Genomic DNA, 16,987 nt, shown 5'->3' on the forward strand with positions numbered 1-16,987 from the left:
GCGATCAACCTGCCACGCTTCAATCTGTATAGGGAGAGGCCCTCATTTTAAAAGCCTTTTCTCGTTACAGTGAAAGGCACTTGAAATATATCTCCAGGAGATGGTCAAACACCTGCACTCACTGTGTTTTAAAAAGACCCTACTCCTCTTTGACATGTCCCTAGTGTCAGCTCGAATCTTCTGCTCATTTCTTTCAACCCTCAGTGGTGTGCACACACCCACCCAAAACCCACTTCTGATCTATTACACACCACTGAGTTCCTGCTGGGGGAAATGGGAGGAGTATCACACCGAAAGAGTGATATGTCTCCACATTTCCTTCCTGAATCCCAATTGTACCATGTAGCTCAAGCCTTTTAAACTGTTAGTGTAGCAAGAGAGAGGGTCTCTGCCAGGCCTAGCGGGTGGTGGATATTGCCAGTGCTGGGGGAGGGCCATGACTGACTGCTTTTAAATACCATGCACCACCTATCTCTGTGTTTCTATGAGAACTGCACTCCAGTGCATGAAGGAGAGCCTGTCGCTTCCTTGCCTTGGATACCCCTTTTTAAATGTTGCTTGCATGGTTGGGTTATAAATATAGAAACATAAGCCTACTGGGTTTTTTCTCCAAGCATGTCCCTCCCATCTTAGCATAATCTATGCAATTCCTCCAGCTGCTCCTATACTTGGTATGACCTTCTTTCCCTTCTCCTCCCCCCACTCCCTTGCTCCTTCCCTGCCTGACATTGCGGGCCTGGTGGCCAATCGGCTTCTCCAGAAGATCAAATGTCACTATAACATGAGGACTTAATCACCTTGGGAAGTTTGCAGATCCTGCAGCCCGTCCCATTCGGCAGGGAACTCACCACTTCTCTCAGCTTCCCCCTCTCAGGTAAGAAGGAGATTAGGCAGGGGACATGTCTGTGTGAGTAGAGGAGGGACAGCAGACTGGACCCTTGGTCTAAATGGGGAACAGTAGGGGGGCCATGACGCTCGCTCATGAATAAGACTGAGCCTCAGAACCCTGGCATTCAGATGAAGGCACTAAGGAGGGCAGTGGACCTATTCTTTTTCTTATCTACTCAGAGGGGGATTTGTTGACCTTGTTTGAGGCTTGAGAATGTCCATGAAGATCTGGATTGTCTGGTATATAGCAGATATTCCTATGCATCAGGGGGGAAATCTCCACCTAAACTCGAGACCTTGTGGATGAGTACTAAGTGACATGGCATCTCCCATGACTTTGAGGTTGACAGGACTATTGAAGTGATGAAACAAAAAGTACATGTGCCAAAGACACTTTGTAAAGCCTGAGATGAGCTGACTGTTTAAAGCACTGCCAAGAGCTTTGTTTTGAACCCAACCCTGGAAGAAGGCAAAGGGCTGAGGCTGGGGGAGAGGGATATACGCAAAGAAGTGATGTGTATTGGTACATCTCATGGAGATGTCCAAAGGTAGGAAGGGTATCCGTAAAAACATGAAGCAGCTTGCTGCTTGGATAAGCCTAGTATTCAGTCTTAAAGGAGAAAAAGCGTGTGAGAGAAAAACATTAAGGACTCCCTCCTGATCCGTTAAAGAAATGTGTGTCTGTGTTGGGGGAGGTTAAATTAAAGATGTCACTAGGAGATTTTTTTTTGTTACACAAAGATAATGTGAGTTCGAAATGTCACGAAATACAGTAGCTGTCTCTCTGAGACCTGCCATCCAAGGGGGTGTCAAAATCAAAATAGTCCAGAAAAGGGGATTAAGATGGGAGGTGAGCGTGCTACAAAGACATGGTTTCTTACATGTGCTTTCTGCCCTCCATGCCCACCCATGAGATAATTCTAACATCCCACATGCCTCATCCTGGCCAGGGATCTGTCGGCTAGGTGATCACATACAGCAGCAGTGGTTCAGTAACTGTATAGGGCAGCCGAAGAAACCCAAGAGCCAGCTTGGACACCAAAGAGGGCATGGGACAATGGCGTAAGTTTCTAGCATCCCAGAAGAGTTGTCAGCTAACACTGGCTAGCAGATGCCATTTTGTGATGGGGGTAAACTGAGATGTATATTGAAATGGTCCGTGATGACATCCCAAAACTGAGGAGCAATGTAAAAAGTCCACATGTGCAGTGTGGCCCAAACCGCTTTTCTCATTGCTCTTCACCAGCTTGCTGGGTGAGTGAGTATTGCAGACTACTCTGCATTCCTTATACCTCCCCAGGGCCATGTGGGTTATTATTACACAGATGGCTCACTGGTGTGTTTTTCTCCTTCTGCAGTCATGCCTTAATTATCTCTGAAAGCTTGGGAGGCAGGGTGTTAGCGAACAGGGTGCCTTCCCTTTGGGTGCTGAGCATCTACATCATGGATCTAGTTGTGATGGCAACCAGTGGCTAAATTGTCAATTTGCTGTGTTGTGTGGATGCAGCTGTATGATGCCCCACTGTCGGTGACAAAGAGGGGTAAACCGCACTGGTGCAAGTTACCTTTTACACCACTGCGGTGTGCCCTACTCTAGGGGTTTGCACTGCTGCAGCTTTACTGGCGTAAAACCCCAGGGTAGATAAGCCCTAGTACGGTGAAAGGATTGGTGGTTACAAAGGATTTGCCAGTGTTCCCATCCAGCGGGATGGGATATGTGCAGGAGTGGGAGATGAGGGGAACTTGGGGTTTCATTTCTCTTTTTCAGAGTCTTCTTATTCCTAGCAAACCCTGGCAGTGGAGTGAGATAGCCCAGAGGCACAAATGGATAGGATTAAGATTACTTAGACTGTAAACTCTTTGGGGGCAGGGAGTATCATTTTGTTCTGTGTTTTTACAGTGCTTAGCACAATGGGGTCCTGGCCCAGGACAGGGGTTCCTACATTCTACTGCAATACAAGTCATAAATGATTGTGTTAAGATTGAACAGGATGGATCTTTCATGCTGGGTGTTGGTTTCTGGCCCCCAAAATAGAATCACTTTTATCTTCCAAAGCAGTGAATAGTTCAGAGAGGAAGAATTCCACCAAAGGGGGGAGGGAATGAAGGATGTACATAGAAAATGTTATTAGATGTGTCAGATTTACAGGAGCCCCTGCCAGGGAACTATACCCATCTGCTACTTGATAGATTGTACCCAGCCATCTCGCCTGACAGTTATTCCTGCCAGGTCTGGTCTTCCATGCATGTCCATTTTCTTTCTCCTCCTTTCTTTAATAATCTCGCTACTTTACATCCCTTTATGGCAGGCAGTGTCTGGCTAAGGAGCAAGAATGATTGATAGGAGGGTTATTTTCATAGACGGCCTCTGAAGAGCAGGGGAGTGAATTCAATCTGTCAGCTGGCAGATGGGTACATTCTCAGCTGTTAAGATGCTCCCTAGGAGATGGTAGCTGAGTTGTTTAAGACAAGAAGGAACTGATTTGGACCAAAAGGAACATATAGTTCAGAGCAAGAGACATAGACAAGTTTGCTAGATAGAATCATGGTCCACCTTGTCCACTTTAATATGTCTAGGAACAGAATATTTACCCTTCACTTTGAGCCCATAATAATTTATGGGGCATCATTCACATAGGGTGTGAAATAAATATACTCATTTGGTGGTTCTGCTTTGTGAATGGTGAATGAAGCATGCATGTTCTTGACTTTAATTTCTGGAGGCCCCAGATATCAAGCCCTGAAGATCTTAAACAAACTTAGAAAGAAAACAATTTAGACCTTAAGCTCTTGAATTAAATGTGGAAAATAAACCTTGGCACTTGGGAAACTGGGTTTTAGAAGGCCGACTGATAATCAAAACAATCTGTTTCTGCATATGTTTAGATTTGTTTCCAAACAGTGGACATCAATAATAACAATAATTAATCGTCGTTATTTATTAACCCATAAACCTGAGTCAAAGTCGGGCCCCATTTTGCTGGATACTGTACAAATATAAAATAAAAGACAGTTTCTGTCTCAGAAACAAACAGTCTAAATTGCTGGTATTTTTGTTTTGTGATCTCTGTGTTCGGAAGTGTTATCCCCACTAGGGGCCTGATCCAAAGCCACTGGAGTCTTTCCATTGATTTCCATGAGCTTTGGATCGGGCCCCAGCTGCACAAGACATTGCTGTTTTGTATTTTGTTTTATTTATTTCATTCCATTTGGGTGTCCGTAAAGTTTCCCTTATTCATTGTTCTACTACATGAAGTAATTACGTGAATAATGCAGTGAAGCCAGTCGTGTAAAGTGATTTTGGCTCCCAATGGAAGTTTTGCCGTTGACTTTAATAGAAACTAGATAGGGCGCTCTATTCATTGAGAGCTATGAAGGGCCCAGTCATGCTGTTGTTTCTGAGGCAAGACCTTGATCCGCCTCACTGCAGGGGCGCGGGTTGCCTGGGCAAGATCTCAGGATAAGACATTACATGTCAACTCATTTTGTTGGAATGAGTAAACCTGACAGTGTGTTTGGCAAATGATTGCCACACTCAGTGTCCACCAATGTGCTTCTGTCAGGTAACATTGGTCTCCATCTGGAAACCATGGATCTCCATCCCAGTGAGGCACACTCTAACTCCAACCCCTCCATAAGAACCATCGTTAAAAATAAAGGCAAGAATAACTGGTGAGGGGCACAAGATGGAAAATTCAATTCCAGATTCTGAATATCACAAGACTGGAATATTTGGAGCCAGGATTTTTGTGGATTTTTTTTTTTGGCCCATTGTAAACCTAAGGGCCATTTGTGAACTTTAGTTCTAGACCTAGGTTTGGATTTTGTAACCCCTTTAGGGTCTGGGGGTTTGGGGATCTGGGGCCTTGTTTTTAATCAATTCTGGTCCATCTCTGCATATTGCTTGCCTTCTTCTTTGTATTACTAATGATTATTTTTGTTATTCATGTATCTATTTACTAATTTTGCCTAGTTCCCAGAAGTCCCATCCAGTGTGGGGCCTCGTGCTAGACTGTACAAACAGATGGAAAGATGTGGTCCCTGCTCAGACAAGTCTAGTCATATTTTATAGCATGCTAATAGGTGCCTTGTAGAATCCCATTGGTTTCCTCAGCACTTAGACTGTCAACAAATATGGAAGAATCTATGGAAAAACCTGATATGTCCAAACCTCAGCAAGATGTCCTTAAAGGAGGACAGCTAAATGGCAACAGGATGAGCTCATTGTGGGAATCATTAAAAGAAAGACTTGCTTTGTGCCCCAAAGACTCTGATTGTCTTCAACGGGCTTTGGCTCAGGTCCTTAAAGCAGGACAGTGTGCATTGCACTGCGTATTTATCCTGGATTTGATCATAAAAATAAGTCAGCCCTTAAACACTCACATTATAAATGTGCATGAAGAACTGTCAAGGCCTCATTCTCCTCCCAAAATACACTACTGCAACTCGGTTGACTCCATTGAAATTGTATCGGTGAGAGTGAGTCTTTTAAAACATCTGTGTTATCTTCAGACTTTAAAAGAGAGAAATCCAGGTTTATATAGCGCAGGCAGAGAAAAAGAGGAGAATTGTCCAAAATTTCCACAAACCCGTACAGGATCATCTAGACTGGAAGGGTCCAATAGTAGGTCTTCTAGGCAGTTCCCCCTGGATCGCAGCAGGATTTGCTCTGTAATGGCTCTGCTGCCCCACTCTATAAAGCATGGTACTTATTCTTTATTTTTTATTTGTATCATGGTATTGCCTGGAGGCCCAAACTGAGAGTGAAACACCCATCTTGCTAGCCACTGTTCAAACACATAGTAAGAGACAGTCCCTGCCCTGAAGAGTTTATAATCTAAATAGATGCGGGAGAGGAGAAAGTAAATATGATTATGCCCATTATACAGATGAACAACGACGTGCAGAGATTAACTGACACAAGAAGACTGTGGCCATGCTGGGACCTGGGACGCCTACCCTAAGCAGAGTTTTGATGTCAAAAAAGGGAGAAGTGCCAGAGAACCTATGAAGTCCCCTAGGAATTGCTATGGATTTTTTGTGGAAAGTGCTTAGATGCTATGGTGATGGGCATCAGTAAAAAAAAAAAAAAATAGATAACAGACCCCAGAGCTCCTGGGTCCCAGTCCAGCCCCTTACCCAAGAGATCAGTCTTCCTTCCTAGTGGGAGATGAGCCTGGATTAGAGTCCTGGTTCCTTGTGCCTTGGGGGAGCTGGAGCCAGACCTGAGGTTATCAGACCAATCTCTAGTACTGATATATACAGGCACAAAATGTACCTGACTGATACAACTTTCGAGGAGTGTTTGGATGAAAGGGAACAAAGGAGTAAATGAACAGGAAGAGCATTCCATCCTGATCAGAATATATATATACATGTAAGTCCTTTTGGGTGTTTACTCATGCTGTCCAACGTTATTGTTGGGAACTGGACAGGATCCCTTATACGGCAGGGCCAGTGCCTATGGGATTATTATACTCATCTGAAATAGAAACCTTCTGAGCTGCAGTTGTTCCTCTTGGACATAAATCAGTCCGCCTGCTCCTTCAAGACTCCTCTCATATATCGGCTAAGTAATGAAGTCATGAAAGCCAAGTCTTGGGTTTCTGGCGAGAAGGTGTCTTGCTTTCTAATTTAAGACCCATCATGGATTTAGAGGAAGGTTGAGTGAAAGGCCCCTTACCCTCTGGAGCTTCTATTCCCTCCCCCCATTGGCTTGAGGCAGCTATCTCCTTAAAAATAGCCATCTCTTCATCTGCCTCTCTCTCTGCAGAGAGCAGTGTGTGGAATTAATAGTTCTGCAGTGTTCACAGGAAATGCTGGCTAAGTCATTCCCTCTGGTAAATCATAGGACTATAGGGTCAGCTCCTCAGCCAGTGTAAGTTGGCCTAGCTCTACTGACGTCAATGGAACTACACCAATTTACACCACAGATTTGAGGGCCAGAAAAGATCAGCTGAGCCATCCGATCTGACCCCTGATTTTTTCAGGACTCCCTATGCTATATCTACCCCAGTCTATTGGTTATAGTGCTAGCTTGGGGCTCAGGAGGCCCAGGTTCACTGCCCTGCTCTGCCACGGGCTTCGTGGGTGATGTTGTGCAAATCACTTTCTCTCTGTGCCTCTGTTCCAAGTCTGTAAAATAGGGATGATAGCACTGCCCAACCTCACAGGGATGTTGTGCAGTCACATACCTTAAAGAGGGTGAGACACTCAAATACTGCAGTGAGGGAGACCATAAAAGTAACATAGCGAGATCTGTTTCAGTACCTATCATATGAGGTGAGTATCTGCTGCAATAAATACTACAACCAGCCAAATAATATTAATCAAGCAGTCTCCTCTATGAATCAGGCCAGTTTCCGTACCCAAAATGAGTTACTGGATAATTTTTCACACGATTCAACTAGGCTTTCAAACCTGGTGCTACTTATTCAATAATTTATTTGACAGTTTTTTGGCATCAACCATCAAATAGCTCAGAGCCAATATTTTTGTACATTATTCTACCCGCTCCCATGTCTACTTGAATCTGATGGTCCTCTTACTTACTCTAGTATAATATTCATTGAACTCTTTGGAGTGGCACCAGGGTCAAACAGCTGTCAAAGAAGAATCAGGATTAGAGTTGACCAATGGGGATGGCCCCGTTTCCAAACACCTCTGATGTTTTGAAAGCTTTGAAAAAACACCCAGATCCCAACCTGAACTCTTTGCAGCTCTCTGTGTCCGTGCTAATAATCTTTCCTACAAAGCTAAAGGGCTGTATCTTTTTAGATGACTCGTTTTTCCTTTCCTCTGTCCTTCTCATTTGATCTGACCGCCACTGAGCTCTATAGTTCCAAGAATGGTGGTAGTGGTGGGGATCTGCTGCTCTCTAGGGCATCAGCTGTCTTTCTTTTCAGCTTCAAACATCAGCACAACTGCTTCTGTCTTGGGTTTTTTTTGTTTTGTTTTTTTTAAGGAGACCCTGTTATGAATAACTCACCTCTTGCTTTTCCCCTTCATCTAGAAACCCACTGCCAACATGTCTGACACCGAGGAAGTGTAAGTAGAAATAAATCTGTCTTCATGTTAATCCGTTCAGCTGGGCCATTTCAAGCCAATCTGGGGTTTCCCTGTGAAGATAAAAGATGAGGTCCCACAGCTGCAAGGACCAAGAGCTGCCCATTGAAGTCAATGGACAGAGTCTCACTGACTTCAGTGGGCACTTGATAAGGCACCAAGTGTCCAAATGCAACCTGCTCTTCCTGCACCTGCTCCAAACTCCCCTACCAGGGTATATCTGGAGCGGTAACACAAGTCGATGGAGTTGCTTGGCATATACACTGGTGTAGCTTCAGAATGCAGCATCTGATGTATAGGGAGGGGGCACGTCAGGGTAGTAATGGGTGGAAGTTTCCTATTAAACAGAAGTTAGACCTTGCAATGTGCCCCCAGGTAGGGTTGCATTATGGGGAGGGAGAACATCAGGCCTGGCCAGGGGACTCAAGTTCTGATGACTGAGGACCCTGAATCAGCCTGAAGCACCTTATGCAGCACTCGAGAATGAGCAATAAACATCCTCCTTGCACTGGAGACCCCAGGATTTAGGGAGCCCCTAACACTGCTGATTTGGGAACAGTCTGGCCTGGTCCAATCATTCAGAAACGGGCTTGGCCAATAAACCAATGACAACTTTTACTACCTACCACCCTTTCCTGCAAACACTTACCCACATGAGTAATTGGGATTACTAGTGTGTGTCATTTTACACACACGAGTAAGACTTTGCAAGCCTGGCCATAATTGGTATTTTAAAAAATGTAGTAATTTTATTGACCTAAAAACAACTGCCCAGGGGGTGGGAAGGGAAGCGAAATCTATTTGTGTTTTAAATGTAAATGTGGCATCTTACTCAAATATGCAGTTTAAAGCAACACATTCACCTATTGTTAATGTAGAGTGGATGAAATATAAATTCAGTTTGATCAGACTCTCGCTTTCTGTCTCTCTCTTTTCACAGGGATCAGGTAGAGGGTAAGTCTTAAAGCTCCTTGTCTCTAATTCTTTAATCATCAGCCTGATGTGGTTTTAAACAGCCTTTTCCATTTTATTTTTCTGCTGCGTATTATTTTTCTTTTCTTTACTCTGGGTGAAGTCCCCAGCTGGCGTAAATGTGTGTATGTCGCTTCTTTGACTTCAGTAGAGCTATGCTGATACAGCTGGTATCTATCTATCTACAGATTCTGATACCCAGACTTATATTATGGAGCCCTTAACTCCATGAGTGGTCCTGTTGAGTTCAGTGGGACTGCTTGTAGACTAAGGGCTGCTCTGGAAGAATACTTGAATGTGGCTCATAATAAATATAAAATCCTTTGTTATCCACCCAGTGGAGAATATATAAGTCAGCCCTTTAATGTGTTTGTTTACAGCAAATGTTTGGTTGGGTGTGGATGGATTTGTTTTATTTTTGTAGAGCTGCTGCCATCTGCTGGTGATTGTTTTTATTTGCAACCTCATCCCCTGTGCATTTTGATTTTTTTCTTGCTGCTTTATTCTTATATACATTGGGCCTTCTGTGTTTTTTTTAACCTGCTAAAATGCTTGTAAGTCTCCATGCCCAGGATAAAATGTAATAATAATTTTATAATTTAATAATATTTCCTGCCCATCTTCTCTGTCACTTTTTAATTCTCTCTCTTTCAAGGTCACTTGATTCAATATTTATTTTTGTCATTTTTGGAATGATCTCTCAGCAGCCGTCTGTCTTGTGTTCCCCTTCCTGTGTGAGATCAGAGATTCAAACGCAGGAGCTCCCTCAGAATATGTGCACCTACAGGGTGAAATATCTTGTATGTTTGTTATGACATTTGGCTGTATGTTCATGTTGATGGTGCCACCATCATACATGTTACAGGCTAACATGTCATTGGTTAATGAATCTAACTTTGCTTACTGTAGTGAAATGTTAGATTAAATGTGGTGGCCAGCAGTGTAGGGCCTGTGTTCATCTGTTATGATCCTTTTTCTCTGTGGTTTGAGTGAGGTAACTCATTAGTTCTCACTTTACCAGACATTCCCCATCAAACCGATACAATTTGCCAAAATTTCAATAAGGCCTTGATCCAAAGCTCACTGAAATCAGTGGAAGTCTCCCATTGACTTCAGTGGGTTTTGGATCAGACTGTAGCTGAGCAAAACTGTTCCTAGCATGAAATTTCGTAGCCATTTAATCACATTTTGGAACAGTTCAGCCATCATTTTTCTTTACATTGGCATCAGATGCCTTTTGCTTATAGCTGCAACTCAGGAAAGTGCTCAGCTGAAAATCCAAACTCGACATTTTCACTTTAAGTAGGTGACAGTTTTCAATTTGTCTTTCTTTGGATCTCTGCTATTGAATGTCCTCTTGAGCTGACTGTTGCTGTTAGATCCAATGACAGAATCGTTGCATTCATTGAAATGGTTCTGCATGTTTCACTCATGAAAGGGTATTTAGATGAAGCCACTGATTCTGCAATCCCCTATCTACGGAGTCTTGTATCAGAGTGTGAGAAACCCATCAAAGTTTTGTTCTGATGACATATATGCAACTTGATACCTGCTGGAAAACTTTGGTGGCTGGAGTTCTGTGAAGTCAAACAGAACCAGAATTCCCTGGACCTGGTTCTCATCTTGCTCACAACAATTTTACACCAGGAGACCTCAGTTGACTACTTTGGAGATACTCCTGATTTACACCAGAGTGAGCTGGATTAGAATCAGACCCTTCCTTTCCAACTTGCTCATGCAGTTTTAATTAAGCTCAGCACAATAAGCTCAATGGAATCAGCCTCTCAATAAAGTCAGTGATTATTTTGCTAACTTGACCATGGACTCTTAAATATGATTACACCAAGCCCCTTGGAAATCTTTATGCTCTTTATAAGGACAGGGCTCTTTGTTGTCACTGGCTTCTTATCACCAAGTCAACTTTTGCGATCTATGTGCTGGAATGCTCAGCCTTGTTGTTGATTTTGCTGCCTTTTTTTTCTTTTTTAATTTCAATGCAGAGGAATACGAAGAAGAAGGTAACAAAAAACTGGAACGTAATTTCTCTTTCTGTGTCCCTTGACCCCACCTCTTTCCTTGCCTGTCAGGCACCTGTCTCTTTGTTACATGCCGCTAAAGGTGATCTGGAATACTTGTTCACTAAATCAATCCAAACTGGTTTGGAGCCAAACATGTAGAGATGTGCCAGAGCTATGAAATTTAGAGCCAGGTATGAATTTTCCCATTATAGAATCATAGAACTATAGGACTGGAAGGGACCTTGAGAGATCATCTACTATATCTCCCTGTGTTAAGGCAGGACCAAGTACATTTAGGCTATCTCTGACAGGTTTTTGTCGAACCTGTTCTAAAAAGCCACAACCTTCCTTGGAAGCTTATTCCAGTTCTCAACTATCCTTAAAGTTAGCAAGTTTTTGTAAATATCTAATCTAAATCTCCCTTGCTGCAGATGAAGCCAATTACATGTTGTTAGGGCTGACAAGCGATCAAAAAATTAATTGCGATTAATCATGCGATTAAAAAAATTAATCGTAATTAATTGCACTGTTAATAATAGAATGCCATTTATTTAATTTAAATATTTTTGGATGTTTTCTACATTTTCAAATATATTGATTTCAATTACAACACAGAATACAGAGTGTACAGTGCTCCCTTTCTATTTATTTTCAATTACAAATATTTGCACTGTAAAAAAACAAAATAGTATTTTTCAATTCACCTCATACAAGTACTGCACTGCAATCTCTTTATCATGAAAGTTGAACTTACAAATGTAGAATTATATAAAAAAAACTGCATTCAAAAATAAAACAATATAAAATTTTAGAGACTGCGAGTCCATTCAGTCCTACTTCTTGTTCAGCCAGTCACTCAGACAATCAAATTTGTTTACATTTGCAGGAGATAATGCTGCCCACTTCTTGTTTACAGTGTTACCTGAAAGTGAGAACAGGCATTCTCATGGCACTGTTGTAGCCGGCATCACAAGATGTTTACGTGCCAGATGTGCTAAAGAATCATATGTTTTCATGCTTCAACCACCATTCCAGGGAACAAGCATCCATGCTGATGATGGGTTCTGCTTGATAACAATCCAAAGCAAAGCAGAGCAATGCATGTTCATTTTCATTATCTGAGTCAGATGCCACCAGCAGAAGGTTGATTTCCTTTTTTGATGGTTTGGGTTCTGTTGCTCTTTTAAGACTTCTGAGAGCATGCTCCATACCTCGTCCCTCTCAGATTTTTGGAGACACTTCTGATTCTTAAACCTTGGGTCGAGTGCTGTAGCCATCTTTAGAAATCTCACATTGGTACCTGCTTTGCATTTTATGAAATCTGCAGCGAAAGTGTTAATAAAATGAACAACATGTGCTGGGTCATAATCCGAGACTGCTATAACATGAAGTATATGGCAGAATGCGGGTAAACAGAGCCAGAGACATACAATTCTCCCCCTAGGAGTTCAGTCACAAATTTAATTAACACATTTTTTTAATGAGTGTCATCAGCATGGAAGCCAGTCCTCTGGAACGATGGCTGAAGCACAAAGAGGCATATGAATCTTTAGCGAATCTGGCACATAAATAACTTGCAATGCTGGCTATAACAGTGCCATGCAAATGCCTGTTCTTACTTTCAGATGACATTGTAAATAAGAAGCGGGCAGCATTATCTCCTGTAAATGTAAACACACTTGTTCAGCCAATTGCTAAGACAAACAAGAAGTAGAACTGAGTGGACTTGTAGGCTCTGAAGTTTTACATTGTTTTGTTTTGGAGTGCAGTTATGTAACAAAAAAAATCTACATTTGTAAGTTGCACTTTCACGACAAAGAGATTTTACTACAGTACTTGTATGAGGTGAATAGAAAAATACTATTTCTTTTGTTTATCATTTTTACAGTGAAAATATTTGTAATAAAAATAATATACTTTGATGTCAATTGCAACACAGAATACAATATATATGAAAGTGTAGAAAAACATCCAAAATATTTAATAAATTTCAATTGGTATTCTATTGTTTAACAGTGCAATTAAAACTGTGATGAATAGCGATTAATTTTTTTAAATCACGATTAATTTTTTTGAGTTAACTGTGATTAATTGACAGCCCTACTTGTCTTACCTTCTGCTAGCCTGGAGAACAATTGATCCTTGTTCTTTTTATAACAGCCTTTAAATGTTTGAAGACTGTTACAAGGTGCCCCCTCAGGCTTCTTTTCTCAAGACTAAACATGTCCAGTTTTTAAAATTTTTCCTCAGAGTTCAGGTTTTCTGAAACTTTTATCACTTCTGTTGCTTTCCTCTGAACTGTCTCTAATTTGTCCACATTTTTCTCAAAGTGGATGGTGCCCAGAACTGGACACCATACTCCAGATGAGGTCTCATGGATGCCAAGTAGAATGGGACAAATACCTCCCTTGTCTTACAGATGACAGTCCTGTTAATGCACCCCAGAATTATATTAGAGTTTTTTGCAACTACATCACATTGACTAATATTCAATTTGTGATCCGCTATAACCCCCGATTCTTTTCCGTAGTACTATTGTCTAGCCAATTCCCCATTTTGTAGTTGTGCATTTATTTTTTCTTCCTAAAAGTGTTGTACTTTACACTTGTCTTTACTGAATTTCATTTTGTTGCTTTCAGACCAATTCTCCAATTTGTCACGGTTAATTTGAATTCTAATTCTGTCCTCCAGAGTGCCAGCAACCCCTCCTAGCTTGGAGTCATCTGCAAATTTTATAAGTATACTCTTCACTCAATTATCCCAGTCATTACTGAAAATACTGACTTGTACCAGGCTCAGAACAGACGCAAGCAGACGCTAGTAGATATGTCCTCCCAGTCTGGACAGCAAACCATTGATAACTACACTTTGAGTACTGTCTTTCAACCACTTTTACACTCACTTTATATAATTTCATCTAGATCACATTATGCTGAGACAGAGTCTAGCTGAGCGGTTCAAAGCTGAATCTATATGGGGTCATCCCCTAAGTTCAGGGCTGTTCAAATTTGGGATTTGCATATGGAGCCTCCTCTACTAAAATACCACATATCCTGGGCCAAATACTGCAGTCCTTACTCAGGTAAATTGACATCAACAACATAACAAACATTTTGAAAAAAAAAATCTGAAAAATGTTTTCCTCCTTTACCTATCTGCTGAGATCAACTCACAATATGAGAATCTGTGCTTTCCCCTAAATGAGCTGATCACCTCAACAGTACATAAAGTGATGTAAGGAAAGCAAGTGCTGAAGATTCTTGTGTTCTTTCAGGCCTCAGGTGTGGCTAGCAATATATAAATAAATCACAAAAATTTCAGCTTAATTTGCTCTTTTCATTGAAATTCAAAATTTCAACAGGATATTTCATTGAAATTTTGAAATTCAAACATGTTTTTGGTCTAGTGTCAACCTGAGGGACATCAGCAGCTGTTGCTAAGAGGAACACAAAAGCTGAAACTCAGAGCTGGGGAAGAATAAGTATTTTTGGGTCACCTTTAGCAGGCCAATGATTTGACAAGCTACTATAGAAATATAGGAGATTTGAAAAAAGATGGAGTGTGCAAGGCTCTCTTCTCCATGTTTTCCCAGAGCAATTTCACTGGTAAGATTTTCCCCTATGTCAGGGAGGGGAAGATTTCAGAGACATACCCCTATTGCCACTGCCCAGACATTGGCTAGAGCCATTCTGCATATTGCCTGCATGTAGCCAGCCTTCAAGTTAGGCAGCTGTGCTTCAAAACTGGCTTGCTTATTTTCTTCCAAAGAAGTTTGAATGCAAGGAAAGTGCCCCCTAGCCATTCACCCCCGCCCAATTAAGTGAAATTTATTTTACACTCTATTTAGATAGATGTTAAAAACCTCCTGGGACAGAACTGAGGGCCAAATTCTGAGAAGTGCAGAAGTCTGTTGGACTTGCAGGTGCTTTTAGGATTTGACCCCAGTTCTTTAGCTTCCTCTGGTAAAGGTAGGCAGAAAACCCCTTTGGGAGATGGAGATATTTGTTCAGCGAGATTATGACACCAACTCTGGCTCAAAGGCTGCCAAGGGTTTTCTGAGGTAAGTCTTGTCCTTCCTTCTGTGCCATAATCACTCTCAGAGGTTTTGTGCACATTAGGCATTTTTTGTCCCAAATTTCCCAAATTGCTACAACCAGTTCATTTCCATCGGGGTAGTGACAATGGAGGTTGCAAATGTAGACTGGGTGCTAGCATTATAAGGGCTGCATTGTGTAGATTTGCCCACAGCAGGACGAGACATCACGGTGCTAGAAACACCAGCAGCCGCCTGGAGCCCTGCCTGCACTAGCATGCCCAACATTGCTACCTGGATGGAACCTTCTCTCATGCTTGTGGCGTCTGCAGAGCAACGTTCTCCAGATGCAGCTGTAGACCCATAAAACAGTGCAAGGCCTCCTCTGTGACGTAGTGGCTATCCTCCATTTCACATGGATGGAGCTGAAACAGTAGCAGTGGTAAGAGATTTTTTTTCACAAACAAGCCTCATGCGCACGCCCTCAAAAACTCAGAGCACCTCAGATGTCTTGCTGCCTCTAAAATTCTGCTGCCTGATCTGCCCTGAGAGGCAGTGCCATCCTTGTACTGGAGAAGTAGCCAACAGAAAATCAGAGGCACAAACTGATATGTGTGAAGGTGCCATTCATACTCCATGTTTATTCACTTCTTGTCAAACATGCAAAGAGAGAGATAAGGACGTTAATAATACAGGCAAGTATGCCCAGTAAAAAAGATTCTTCCTTGTCACCTTTGTACCCTTCTCCTTTCTCACCTAACTTTCTCCTTTTTTGATTTCAGAATTAAATATTAATAGGAAATTGATTTTTCCCCTCTTTAATCTGCACGCTCCTATGCTCTAAGCATGCTTTCTCTAACTCTTTTATGGTTTCCCAATTCAAACCTTTGCTTGACCTTTGTTTTGCCCTCTTCTGAGGTAATTTGTTTCCTTTTCATATAACCTCTTTCTCTAACCCCTTCCCACCCCCAAGTCTTAGTTTGCAAGACTTCAAGGGTCTAATGATTTTCCGTTTTATTTTCCCATATGCTATTGCCTTTTTTGGTTTTGTTCTGTTGCCTTTTGTTCTGAAGACATTCAGTAGGACGGTATGTGACATGACTTCTGATTTCTTTCTCTTCAAATTTGGAAGAGGATTTTGTGTGAAGGAATCCTCAGATAGCAGAAGAGAAGGGACAGTAGAGAAAGAAACATTAACACTAAGGCCTGGCCCACACTGGGGGATGGGAGGGGGAAATCGATCTAAGTTACGCAATTTCAGCTACTTGAATAACGTAGCTGAAATCGACGTACTTAGATCTACTTACCGTGGCGTCTTCACTGCGGTAGGTCGACAGCTGACACTGCCCCGTCAACTCCACCTACGCTTCTCACTCTGATGGAGTACCAGAGTCGACGGGAGAGTGCTCGGCAGTCGATATAATGCATTTTCATTAGACGTGATAGATTGACCCTCACTGGATTGATCACTCCAGAAGTAAGTGTAGACATGCCCAACATGTCCAAGGGCATGGTCCATAGCCTATTGACATCAATGGAAAGACTCCCATTGATGTTAATGGTAGAGTTGATCGGAAAATGGGGTTTATTCTGTGAAAAATGATGATGAAAACAACAACAAAAAATCATTTTCATCTGAAGTTTGACATTTTTGGTGAAAAATTAAAATATTTAGTCCAAAACCCAGTTTTTTTCATTGAAAAACTAAAATATTTCAATTTGGAAATACCATTGTGGTGCTCATGGGAGTTGTTGTTTGGGTGCTTCATTCTCCTGTATAGGCTGAGCTCCCTTATTGGACTAAATATCCTATGTTGCATCACAGTCTCCAGTTGTGGTGAGGGCAGGCAGTTGTATCATGGGAATCCCTGGCTGTTGTGCATCATGGGAGATGTAGTTCAGCTGGGGAGCCTACACCATAGAGGAGAATGAGGACATGAGGAAAATAAATTACAAATCCCTTGAGGCATCCTGCCAAGATATCTAAATCAAAGTATTTTGGGTTTCAGGC

At 41.9% G+C, this 16,987-nt stretch overlaps 1 long non-coding RNA gene across 1 annotated transcript; it reads left to right on the forward strand.

The window, feature by feature from the left end:
• The first annotated feature begins 755 nt into the window (after positions 1-755).
• On the forward strand, positions 756-8,971 carry LOC140912594 (uncharacterized). Its single transcript, XR_012159321.1, has 3 exons — positions 756-874; positions 7,901-7,935; positions 8,894-8,971. It is a non-coding gene; the product is annotated as an uncharacterized LOC140912594 (long non-coding RNA).
• The last annotated feature ends 8,016 nt before the right edge of the window (positions 8,972-16,987 follow it).

The sequence above is a fragment of the Lepidochelys kempii genome, chromosome 6 (assembly GCF_965140285.1).
Source record: "Lepidochelys kempii isolate rLepKem1 chromosome 6, rLepKem1.hap1, whole genome shotgun sequence".
Taxonomy (NCBI): Eukaryota; Metazoa; Chordata; order Testudines; family Cheloniidae; genus Lepidochelys; species Lepidochelys kempii.